General features: G+C 38.5%; 1 pseudogene; it reads right to left on the bottom strand.

Annotated features, from left to right (window-relative positions):
- Positions 1–964: 964 nt before the first annotated feature.
- Positions 965–1321, bottom strand: LOC102952185 (annotated as a pseudogene).
- Positions 1322–13978: the final 12657 nt, after the last annotated feature.

The following is a 13978-nucleotide window of genomic DNA, read 5'->3' as shown; positions in this document are numbered from 1 at the left end:
CAAGACCCATCTATATGCTGCTTACTAGAGACTGACTACAGACTTAAAGACACATACAGACTGAAAGTGATGGTAAAACATATACCATGCCAATTGACATGAAAAAAAAAAATTAAATCCAGGCTGGCATTACTTATACTGGGAAAAATAGACTTTACTTTTCTTCTTTCATAATTGAGTTTTTATTGGTTGTTCTGAGGATCAATATAGATATTTCAATTTGTACACAATTCTTAACCTATATACCAAAAATCTAAAAAATCATGTAATTGTGATTCTTTTCTAAAAGTTATTCCAGTGAACTTCTAGTTTAAAATTTGGATACAAATTTTTCTTAACAGTATATCAAGTACCAATACCTTCAAATGTTGATATGCTGTAACATTGTTAAGTCCTATTAATTCACAATTTAATACCATATACAGTACATACTCAAATTTTCAATCTTGCACAGCACGTTCACAAATTTACTAGGAAAACTTGACTACTATTACCAAGATGTTACAGAGTGCACAAAATTCTGACGTGAAGAGCCAAGATCAAGGAATAGTTTTCTTTAGGCAACAATTCTACCAAAAATAACATGGGAATAAAAGTAATTTAAAATGTTCAAGACATATTAAATGCATGACTGACTCCAAATCACCATTTGCTTGGTATTATATGATACAAAATCTACCTCATCTATGGAATGTTTATCTGACACCCAAGATAGTCAAAGCGTCCCATATCCAATACCCCACTATTTTCTGGTTGTACCTAAAAATAAACAACAAGCAAATGATTTCACCTCTTAATAAAAGCTTTTACACTTAAAAAATGGGATGAGGTGGGATTCTCTCCTTCTTAAAAATGTTTCTAGAGCTACTAAAAAACTTGCATTTACAAAATAGTTGATAAAAATATTCCTGTGGGTTGTACAAGAAGGAAGACAGTGACCACTGATAAGACATGTTATTTGATATTAATCAGACTTGGCTTCTTTCTTTCCTGCTTCACCAGAGGCTGGACTCTCCTCATTTTTAGTTTCTCCATTTTCTGCAGGTAAGTCTTCTTTTGTTTCCTGGTTAGCCACTCCAGCCTGTTTTCCTCCAGCCTATTTGCTCCCCTTTTCCCTTTTGTTTGCACTTTTTTGTTTGAGGAGTTATCCTTTCCTGTTACCTTTTTTGGCTTCATTTCCACTTTTGCAGGAGCAGGTTTAACTAACAACCTTGCTGACCTCCCCTTAGGCTCCTCCTTCCACCACTTCCTTGGCAGAACTGACCTTACTTTTGGGCTTCATGGAAGTGGGGCAGGTTTGTACCAGGTGCCTATGTGCCATGGTGAAACAAGAGCCTTCACGAAGCTGGGCTGCTTCACTGTTGCCACTACTGCTGCTGCCCAAGCTCCAAAAGAGACTTTAAACAAAGACTGTAGCAAGAGGCAAAGAAGGGCACCACACAATGATAAAGGGATCAATCCAACAAGAGGATATAACAATTGTAAATATCTATGAACGCAACATAGGCACACTTTAATACATAAAACAAATATTAACAGACATAAGGGAGAAAGTGACAGTAATACGATAATAGTATGGGACATTAACACACTCTTACATCAATGGATAGATCATCCAGACAGAAAATCAATAAGGAAACCGTTATTTGAACCACATATTAGACCAGATGGGCATAACAGATTATACAGAATATTCCATCCCAAAATATCAGTATACACATTTTTTTTTTCAAGTACACATGGAGCATTTTTCAGGATAAATCACATGTTAGGCCACAAAACAAGTCTCAATAAATTCAAGAAAACTAAAATCTTATCAAGCATTTTTTTCTGACAACAGTGTTAACCTAGAAATCAATTACAAGAAAAAAAAACATGAAAAAATGCACACACACAAAGGCCAAACAGACGCTACTAAACAACCAATGAGTCAACAAAGAAATCAAGAGAAAAAATTTAAAAACACATGGAAATAAATGAAAATGAAAACATAATGGTCCAAAATCTTTGGGATGCAACCAAAGCAGCTCTTCTAAGAAGGGAAGTTTATAGCAATGCAGATCTTCCTCAAGAAATATCTCAAACAACCTAAGCTTACACCTAAAGGAGGTAGAAAAAAGAGGGACAAAGCCCAAAGCCAGTAGAAGGAAATAAGATGAGTGAAGAAATAAATAAAATAGAGACTAAAAAAAACAATGGAAAAGATCAATAAAATTAAAAGCTGGTTCTTTGAAAAGATAAACAAAATTGATAAATCTTTAGCCAGACCCATCAAGAAAAAGAGAACTCAAAATCAGAAATGAAGGAAGAGAAATAACAACTAATACCACAGAAATATAAAGAATTATAGGAGAATATTATGAAAAATTATATGCCAACTAATTGGAAAGCTAGGAGAAATTAATAAATTCCTAGAAACATACAACCTTCCAAAACCGAATAAGAAATGGAAAATTTGAACAGACCAATTACTAGTAGTAACACTGAATTCATAATAAAAAAAAACCCCAACAACCAAAAGTCCAGAATCAGAAGGAATCACAGGTGAATTCTACCAAACTTTTTTATTAAGTTTATTTATTTATCTTGAGAGAGAGAGCATGTGAGCAGGGGAGGGGGTGGGGCAAAGACAGAGTGTGTGAGCAGGGGAGGGGGGGGGGAGGGAGAGACAGAGAGAGAGAGAGAGAGAGAGAGAGAGAGAGAGAGATTCCCAAGCAGACTCTGTGCTAACATTACAGAGCCCAATACAGTTCTCACACATGAACTGTGAGATCATGACCTGAACTTAAATCAAGAGTCAGATGCTTAACTGACAGCCACCCAGGCGCCCCTCTACCAAACCTTTAAATAGGAGTTAATGTCTATTCTTCTCAAGCTATTCTAAAACATCAAGGAAAAAGGAAAACTTTTAAATTCACTACAAGGTCAGCATTACTTTGATACCAAAACCAGAAAAAGGCACTACCAAAAAAGAAAACTACAGGCCAGTATCCCTGAGGAATATAGATGCAAAGACACTCTATAAAATATTAGCAAACCAAATTCAACAATACATTAAAATAATCATTCAACACAATCAAGTGGGATTTATTCCGGTATACAAGGGTGGTTCAATATTTGCAATCAACCAAGGCAATAAATCACATTAACAAGAGGAAGGATAAAAACCATAAGATCACCCCAACAGATGCTGAAAAGGCATTTGACAAAATTCAACATCTGTTCATGATACAAATTCTCAACAAAATGGTTTAGAGGGAACATAACTCAACAAAATAAAGGTCACATATGAAAAACCCACACCTAATATTCTCAGTGGTGAAAAACAGAAAACTTTTCCTTTAAGATCAGAAAAAAAAGACAAAGATGTCCACTCTCATCACTTTTAGTCAACATAGTATTGAAGTCCTACCCACAGCAATCAGGGAGGAAAAAGAAATAAAAGGCATTTGAATTGGTAAGGAAGAAGGAAAATTGTCACTATTTGCTGATGACATATTATATTTAGAAAACCCTAAAGACTCAACCAAAAAACTATTATAAGTGATAAATGAATTCAGTAAAGTTACAGAGTAAAAAATTAATATACACCAATATTTGCATTTCTATCACCAATACTGAAGTAGTAGAGAGATAAATTAAGAAAATAATCCCATTTATAATTACACTGAAAAGAATAAAATACCTAGGAATAAATTTAACCAAAGAGATGAAAGACCTATACTCTGAAAATTATAAGACCCTGATAAAAGAAACTGAAAATGACACAAATGGAAAGATATTCTGTGCTTACAGATTGGAAATATTAATACCGTTAAAATGTCCATACTACCCAAAGCAATCTACAGATTCAATGCATTCCCTACCAAAATACCAACATTTTTCACAGAAGTAGAATAGTCCTAAGGGTTATATGGAACCACAAAGGACCCCAAAGAGCCAGAGCAAACTTGAAAAAGAACAAAGCTGGAGGTATCACAGTCCCAGATTTCAAACTATACTACAAAGCTATAGTAATCAAAACAGTACGATACTGGCACAAAATAGACACATAGATCAACAGAATAGACTAGAGAGTCCAGAAACAAATCCATGTTTACATGATCAATTAATCTCTAACAGAGGAGTCAAGAATATACAATGGGGAAAAGACAGTCTCTTCAATAAATAATGCTGGGAAAACTGGACAGCTACATACAAAAGAATGAAACTGGACCACTTTATTACACCATACACAAAAGTAAATTAAAAATGCATTAAAGACCTAAATGTGAGACCTGAAACCATAAAACTCCTAAAATATAGTCAGTAGTCTCTTGAACAAGACTTAGCAGCATATTGATGGATATATCTCTTTAGACAAGGGAAACAAAAGTAAAAATAAACTATTGGGACTACACTAAAATACAAAACTTTTGCACAGCAAAGGAAACCATTACAAAAGGCAACCTAGTGAGTGGGAGAAGATATTTGCAAATGGTATATACAATTAGGGGTTAATATTCAAAATATATAAAGAATTATACAACTCAACACTAATCATAATCATCATCATCTGACTAAAAATGGACAGTGGACCTGAACAGATCTTTTGTTCAAAGACTACATACTGATGGCCAACAGACACATGAGAAGATGCTCAACATCACTTATCCATCAGGAAAATGCAAGTCAAAACCACAATAAGATATCACCTGATACCAGTTAGAATGGCTGGATTCAAAAAGACAAAAAAATTCAAAAAGACAACCTCAAATGTTGGTGAGGAAGTGGAGAAAAGTGAAAATTTGTGCACTGTTGGTGGGAATGCAAACTAGTGCAGCCACGGTGGAAAATGTATAGAGATTCCTCAAAAAATTAAATATGGAAACACCACATGATCTAATAATTCCACTACTGGCTATTTCCCCAAGGAACCCAAAAACACTAAATCAAAAAGGCATGCTCCCCTATGTTTATTGTAGCACTATTTACAATAGCCAAAATATGGAAACCCAAGTGTCCATGGGATAAATGGAGAAAGAGGATGTGTGTGCAATGGATGTATACAATGGAATATTACTCAGCCATAAGAAAGAATGATCCTACCAATTTGATAAGGATAGACTTAGATGGTATAATGCTGAGAGATAAGTAAGACAGAAAGACAAATATATGATTTCACTTATATGAAGAAGGACAAAACAAATGAAGACACAAACCAAAAATAGACTTCTAAATATAGAGAACTGGTGGTTGCCAGAGGGGAGGTGGATGGAGGGATGGGCAAAATAAATAAAGGGAACTATGAAGTACAAACTTGCAGTTATAAAATAAATAAGTCACGTAGATGAAGAGTACAGCATGTGGAACATAGTCAGTAACATTGTAATAACATTGTATGGTGACAGACGGTAATTACACTTAAAGCCAACGCCAAGGGGGAAGAAAAGAGTAATTCATTCTGGTGCTGGAATTAGGACTTCCCAGTAGGCTGGCTTCTAACTAAGAGGGCATTTTGAATTCAGAACCTAATCCTGATACAAAATGTTTCTCCACTGAATATCTTTTAGTTGTATTCTCCCAAGAAACTTGGATTAACAAGTATTTATTAACAGTGTTCCCCCACCCCCACCCCAGTAATAGCCTTGTCTATTCTTTGGAGAACTGTGCCACCTTGACTCCAATCCAGGTAGAGAGAGGGCTTATCAGGTCAGGGTCTCCTTCGTCCCTGACCACGAGAAAAGTCATGTGACTCAGGATGACCTATTAACCTGGTTATAGTGATTGGTTCGGAGATACATACATGAGACCCAAACAAGGCCCCTCAGTGTCGTCCCCCAAAATTCTTCTGCTAGAATTAACAGGATGGCCTAATGACAATAATGGACAACAGCTCTTGCGTCTATGTGTCAGGTCCTAATGTTAAGAGTTTGACATTAACATACATTACAACTTTATCTAAAACAGCAGCCCTATCACTCCATCTCCTCATTCTCTAACCATGCTTTATGTTTCTTCATAGCATTACATGCTATGAATTACATATATTTTTTTAAATTTCCTGACACCTTGTATTGAAAAAAAGTCTTTCCCTCCTACATGTCTCCTTTAGTTTTACGCAGAACACTTCACTTCTGACAATTCTGATCACATGTGTAGGGGTTTTTCCCCACCAAGCAGTTCTTTGTGGCACCAGCTAGGGATGCTATATTTTAACTCAATGCTGACACGGTCTACTTGGAGTAAGCATCAGATCCCGTAAGTTAAGTGCTCAGTGCCACAAGACCGTCCCCACTTCAGATGCCAACGGCAACTAGTAGGTCCTCAAGTTACCCACAACTTCTGGTTGGCTTCGCTGCAAATTGGAGGTGCCCATCTCCTCCCCTTGGATTTGATTATTTGCTAGAGCAGCTCACAGAACCCAGGGAAACACTTACGTTTATCAATGTATTATAAAAGAACATGATGAAGGATGCAGAGGAACATCTAGATGGAAGAGATGCATAGGGCAAGGTATGTGGGAAGAGTAACACCACTTTCCCAGCATTTCCACCTGTTCACCTACCTAAAAGCTCTACAAACATCCTTTTGGGTTTTTATGGCCTCATTACATTGGCATGATTGATTAAATCTTTTGCCGTTGGAGGTTGAACCCAACCTCCAGTCCCCCTCCCAGGTCCCCAGAGGTCGGAGGAGGATAGAAAGGAGACTAAAATTACTAATCTCCTAATCATGTGGTTGGCTCCAAAGGCAACCAGCCCCCATCGTTAGGTGCCTTCCAAAAGTTACCTCATTAAAATATCAAAACATACCTTTGTCATGCTAATAACTTAGGCCATTGGGGGCGGGGGAAGGGGTTAGGGGCTCTGTGCCAGAAACAGATGAAGACCCAATATATATTTATTATTAACCATAACATCACACTGCCAAACTAAACTTTCAGCTGTGAGGACAGAACTCTGTCAGTAGCCTGTACCTAGATTGCTGGAAGGCCATGAGTTTTCAGCTAAAATTTGAATGAATGATAGTGCTGTCTAATTTCATCACAAGATCCTTATGGGAAAAAGGTTGACCGATTTGAAAGAGAATTTCATTTGGCTGCCTCCATTTTGGCCTCGAACTTTCTGGTTGGGTTCTTCTTTCCACTTTTCCTCTTGGCTCTGGGGGAAGATCCCTAGAACAAAGCGTCCCCTGATGGGAACTGAAACTACCCCCTCATGCAATAAGGACTGCAAGACAATGATCGATTTGACCTTCATGGATCACCTGCAAGTACCCCACCCACCTTTGCCCCATGTTTTCCTTATATAAACCTGGAAGTATTTTCAGCATTTTGGAGACAGTCTTTGAGATGTGAGTCTGCTGTCTTCCTGGTGTTGGCCTCACTAAAATAAATTTCTTGTTTCATCACCACTCCTCTCTCTGCCTTTGGATTTTGTCAGTGATGAGTGGCCAAACCTGGTCTGTGTGGGATCCCCAGAGCCAGGTGCTCTTGCACCCGGCTACAGGTTAAGTCAGTTGCACAAGACAACAAGCAAGGAACAGCAAGACGTGCAGCAAGTAACAGAATAGGGATGTGAATCTAGCTGTATGTGACTCACTTTGAGCCACCAAGTTATACCAGTTATACAGAAGGAGGGGCTGCCCTGAAACATTTATCAGTAAACAACAGGAGACAAAGAAGAGGGAGGACTTTGCCCAATTCACATCTCCGGTCAGGGTTTGGCCTGTCACCGGTATCTGCTAAAGCTAAAGGGTTTGAAGTTAAATCTGTTAAATCTACCACTCCTCACTCAAATGACCTCAAGTCCACCTAATTTCTCACCATCTGTTTCTTCATTTGCTGTGTCTTAAGTGTTTCAAGATTTAAATGAAATAATGGCAAAGAATTAATGGCAAAGAATTTAGAACAATTGCTGACTCCTGGTGAATTTGAAATAAACAGTAGTAGTGGTCCCGAGGAGAGAAATTAGTCATAACACAAGGAAACAGCTAGACTCCCCTCTGCCTCCAGACTGCTTTAGGCTGGTTTTGAGCCAGGGTTGTTGGTCAGCCATTTGCTGATACCGGGAGCCAGGATGCAACAGGAAGTCACTCAAATAAGAGGGCTGAAAGCTATTCGCAGAAGGGAGGAGGCGAAGGGACAAAAGCAGGGAAGGAATGTGTTTTGTTTTGCAGAACCAGCAGTTCCCACCTAGAAGACATCCAGCTAAGAGTTTCACCTGACAGCCCCTTAGGTGAACCAGTTTGAGCTGGTTTGAAGCTGAGGACCCTGCCGAAGCCCCATCCCGCACCCCTCCCCCCTTGCCCCAGTTACCTTTTTAGCTCCTTTCCTTTCCTTTCCTTTTCTTTCCTTTCCCTTTTTTTTTGAAAGGGATTCTCTCTTTTAACCATTGTTTTAGAGATGCACATTTAATGTGGCATTAAATTTAAACATCTCTATGAGAAATTTAATAATCGCATGTATTTTTTTTCTTTGAATATATTTTTTAACACATTTATCATAGGTTCTTTATAGTCTTTGTCTGCTAAAGTCTACATCTGGGTCATCTAGGAGTTAGTTTCTACATTTAGCTCATTTTCATGCTCAGATCTTCTCTTATGGGTGGGGTTTCCCATCATTTTTTGAACATACAGTGTATGCACTAGCACGTTGACATACCAGGCAAATGCAGTTGTGCAGAAGTGCTCAATAGAAAATGTACAAGTCCCTTCATGTATACGCCAGCTCCCTGCCCCTGCCCCCCTAATACACTGAGTAACAGCTTCCTGTACTAACCCCACAGGAAGACAGTGCTTTGAGAGCTATCTGCCCATCTCCTTACTTATAACAATAAAAGTTCTTTGCTTTCAACACTTCCTTGTGTTCAACTAAATACGCCCCAAGTGGTGAACCCCTTGAGTTCAGTTACAACACCACAGTGCACTTCTATTCTATTTCAAAATACTTCTTGTTCCTTGCCAATGTTCCTAGATGTACAGTGAGATCTCAAATGTCAATGCCTGAAACGACTTTGCTAGCCATGAAGAATTCAATCACAACTGCCCAGAGGAAGGATGCACAGTTTTGTGGTGGATTATTGGGCCTGTGCACCTTCCTTTTTGTGGGAGCACAATCCCTCAAATATAAGAGGGTTTAAAACATATTTTCCAAATTGTCTGGCAATACATTTGAAGCTTGAGATATGTTGAAATAACTTTCTAGGCCCAAGATGAAGGCCTAAGACGCCCTGTATCCAGTCAGCCAATCTGCAAACGCCTAGCCACCTCGGGACCTTCTCACCCCAAACAAGGTTGACTGTGTGGCCTCAGCCAACCTGATAGTTACTATTTTTCTCTTCTTTGTTCTTTATTCTTTATCCTATAAAAGCCCCTGGTCCTTCTGTCCCCATTTTGCAGTTCTCTGAAAGGAGACGGTCTACTTCATGAAGTGTTAAATAAAGTTTCTTTGTTTTACCTAAATTGTATTATTTTTTGTGTTAACATATCTGGGGTTATTTGCCCAGGGCTATCACTATGAGCTGAGAGAAGCATAGATCTCTGACCATTAGTTGGGTAGGTGTTTATTGCTGTCTTTATATATTTTTGTCAATACAGATGACCATTGGCATGGCTATTTTCTCTAGTTATGTATCTGCTCTAATATTTTTAAATGTTTATTTTTGAGCGAGAGAGACGGAGTGTGAGCAGGGGAGGGGGCAGAGAGAGAAGGAAATACAGAATCCCAAGCAGAATCCAGGCTCTGAGCTGTCAGCACAGAGACCCACGTGGGGCTTGAACCCATGCACTGTGAGATCATGGCCTGACCTGAAGTCGGACACTCAACTGGCTGAGCCACCCAGGAGCCACTGCTCTAATTTTTAACCAAAGTCTTCTTAATTTTAAGAAATATTACCTAATACTATCCTTCCCCCAAAGCAATTGCCCATTGACAGAGGAGATATATTACGAAAAACAGTTATAGTGACTTAGCTAATGAATTGGAGTTGTATGAATCACATTAACATCTAGCACATACGTTTGGAAGCTGGTAGCACATTTATGTGTGTAACATCTAAACTATTCCGTGAACAGCCATCTAGGAAGCTGAGAAGCCCTTGCAGTAACATCCTGGAACCTCAGAGACTGACATCCTGTAGCTTGGGAACCAATGCCTGAAGATATTTAGCTGAGAATTTGGAAAAGAAAGTATCGCGAAGTTCATTTGAACTTCATCTCTCTGAGCGGTCTATAATTCTACTGACGACTTGCTCAACTACAAAAACCATTTTTTTAGGTTTACTGTAAATAGAATCTTATTTTGAAACAGGGAAAACATGGATTTCTAGTTGCTTTGGAATCTGATTTTTAACTACGGTACAACGATCTAAGTCTTGGCAGGATGCTGGACATAATTTGAAACCATGAAGGCATAAATCCAGGGAACAATATGTATAATGCTTGAGTTATGTTCAAACTGATTGGGGGGATAGCTAGGGGGATTTCTTTATTAAAACTATTGAGCAGAAAAGTGCCCTTAACCATAATAAAAAAGGCAATTCACAATTACTGTTCTAGTTTTTGTCCACTTTCCATTCTTATTTTAGTGCACAGTTTGCAGCAAAACCTGCTTTTGCATCTCCTGAATTTTTTATATTTTTACAGAAAAGAAATGCCACCATATAACAAATTGCTCTAAATTTAAATGAATTAGTCTCATTTCTGGCCTCCCTGTATCCGCTAGTATTAAAGGGAGTTTCAGATTTATATAGAATGAAGAGCAAATTCTCTTCTATTGTTAAATAATCAGGCAGTTGACATTGTCACTATTTTAAACATTCTAGGGATAAAATTTATCTTTATGTTACATTATAAAAGTAAAAATTTTCCTTTTTAAGGCAAATAAGTATTTTAAAAATGGAATCAGGGGTGCCTGTTTCGGTCAGTTGGTTAAGCGTCCAACTTCAGCTCTGGTCATGATCTCATAGTCCGGTTCGTGGGTTTGAGCTCTGTGTTGGGCTCTGTGCTGACAGCTCAGACAGAGCCTGGAGCCTGCTTCAGTTTCTGTGTCTCCCTCTCTCACTTCTTCTCTCTCTCTTTCTCTCCTCCCTCCTCTCTCTCTCTCTCTCTGTCTCTCTCAAAAATAAATAAATAAACATTAAGAAAAAAGTGGAATCAAATGAAATTTATATATTTTAATAACTTCAGATAATTTAGCTGCTGGGCTATCTAAAGATGAATTTCTTAATATAAGCAATATAGCTATTTAAAATAAAACCATGAATTTTGGACTTATCAACCTAAGAATCCTAAAATATAGGCACACACAAAAATGATAATTTTTCATGGGTTTGGATGAAAATGTTATTTTTTTCTTAGTATTTTATTTTTTACTTATAGACTCTTGTTTTAAATTAAAATGAAAAGCTAAGGTGTACAGAAAAAATTTCACAAATGAGCAAGTAAATCAATGTGTGAAAACACTTCATAAATTCATAAACACTTCATAAATTATGAATACTAGACCCGGGGCACCTGGGTGGCTCAATCGGTTAAGCATCCGATTCTTAGTTTTGGCTCAGGTCATGATCTCACAGTTTTGTGAGTGTGAGCCCCACGTCAGGCTCTGCATTGGCAGCACAAAGCCTGCTTGGAATCCTTTCTCTCTCCCTCTCTCTGCCCCTTCCCCACTCAAGCTGTTTCTGTCTCTTTCAAAATAAATAAACAAACTTAAAAAAAAAACTTAAAAAATGGGGCACCTGGGTGGCTCAGTTGGTTAAGCAACTGACTTCAGCTCAGGTTATGATCTCACAGTTCGTGGGTTTGAGTCCTGTGTTGGGCTCTGTGCTGACAGCTCAAAGCCTGGAACCCGATTCAAATTCTGAGTGTCTCTCTCTCGCTCTCTGCCCCTCCCCCGCGCGTGAATGTGCGCACATGTGCATGCTCTGTCTCTGTCTCTCAAAAATGAATATTTTTAAAAAAACTAAAAGAAGAATACTAGACCCACACCCATCAATAGTTTAATTGAAAACCTATTTCACAAACAGTTGTTGTCATTTACTTATTTCTTCATTTACCTGTCCAACAGGTATTTGTTGAGTAACAGGGATTCTGCAGTGTGCTTAGGATTAAAATCTGCCCTGTACAGGCTGTAACCTTGCAGATGGATTTTGGCCCATCATAACTTTCCCCATAGCAATAAAATGTGTGTAATTATCCTAGAAGAACGCGAAAGAACTATATTCTTTAGATTGAGTCACAATTTTTAAGGAAGAGCCAAAGAACCTGATTTATTCTTTTTCTTGCAATGAGTGATTGCTTGATCCAAGTGGACACTATTTCACAGGTTATTCCGCCTGAGAAGAAATTTACCAAGGATTCAATGACAATTTGTGTGGACAATGTGGTCTGTGACCAAGTTCAGAATGCCACCATGGCAAACATCACCAATGCTGATGCAAAACCCCTATTTTGGCACCAAGAAACTTTCTTGGATCTTCTCTGACACAGAAGAAATTGCAAAAAACATGCCATGTGCTCTGATGACACCAATGCCTGGGGGAAAGAAACAGGCCGTGAGGAAATTAGGAATGCAAAGTCCTCTGTGCAATTCCCAAGAGCTACAGGTTCAGAAACACAAGTGTCCCACAAAGTCCAAGACAAGGCTGGTGCAGCTCAGAAGGAAATGGCTGCATCTTGGGCTCTGAACAAAGCCTCACTGGTCAGTACCTGATTCCCTAGCACTTTTGTATGAGAAACAGCCAGGCACCAACCACCAAAGATGCTGAAAAGAATTCTATGATTGTCTTTCTCTATTCACAGATTTGTGGTGAGGCATTAAATTAGTTTTCTATGACTGTTGTATCAAATTACCGTAAGTTTAGTGGCTTAAAACAACACAAATTTGTTCTCTTATAGTTCTAGAAGTCAGAAGTCACAAATTGGGTCTTATGGGCTAAAATCAAGGTATTGGCATGGCCACATTCTATCTAGAAACTTTAGAGGAGAATCCATTTCCTTGCCTTTTCCAGCTCCTAGAATCTGCTTGCACTCCTGGGCTTGTGACCCTCTTCCTATCTTCCAAGCCAGGAATTGCATCACCCAGACCTCTGCTTCCACTGTCATGTATCTTTGTCTGACTCTCCTGCCTCCCTCTATTCCTTTTAAGGGCCTTCATGTTTACACTACACCCACCCTGATATTCCAGGATAATTCTCCATAAAAAAATCCTTAACTTTATTACACCTGCCAAGTCCCTTCTGCTGTGTCAGGTATATACTCACAGGTTCTGGGGATTCAGATCTTTGGGGAGCCATTATTCTGTCTACCACACACATCATGGAACAAAATATTGAACTGGAAAGGCCAAAGAAATTAACTTTCAACAATGAAGGAAGAATAGGGAAGGGTGACTGGAATCTCCCCCTTCCCTCCTCTTTGCCCCACATTGACTTTGGCATGCCTAGAACACATAGCAGTTGAAAAGAATTGTTAGCCTGGAAATACCAAGAGACATACAGCTTGGTAATTTATGTAAGAAAATCTCTTCGTTCAATGATATTCAATAGTTCTTTTTTTTAATCATTCAGAAGGTTAAATTCTTCCTCTCTGTGGCTTCTACAGTGTCATTATGCACCGTGCAAGCTGGGGCAAAGTCCAATGTGTAGGTTAGAACCTTCTCTCATTCTTTTGCTCACTCTTGCAGAAGCTCTATTTGAAGAAAATTCCCCAATACCTGTTTGGTTTCTGAACCCAAACTCTATTGCAAAATCACCCTCACCTCAAAGTACACATTTCTTTGCCTGTGTCTGCCAGCACAGATGACAAAGATTCCCAACCCTTCTACCACTTTAAATCTACCACTTTAGAAATGAGAAACAGTGCTGGCTTATTTTAACAGTTTTGAGCCTTCTTTATGAGTGCATAATTCCTTTGTGGGTTGTCTTTTGAACCAGGTAAATACTGTTCTGTAAGAACCTATTTTCAAACATCAGATTTGAAGTCCTTCTGTTTTGCT

Source organism: Panthera tigris, chromosome B2, assembly GCF_018350195.1.
Source record: "Panthera tigris isolate Pti1 chromosome B2, P.tigris_Pti1_mat1.1, whole genome shotgun sequence".
NCBI lineage: Eukaryota > Metazoa > Chordata > Mammalia > Carnivora > Felidae > Panthera > Panthera tigris.
Note: the sequence above shows the minus strand (reverse complement) of the source record. Positions and strands in the feature narration are given on the sequence as shown.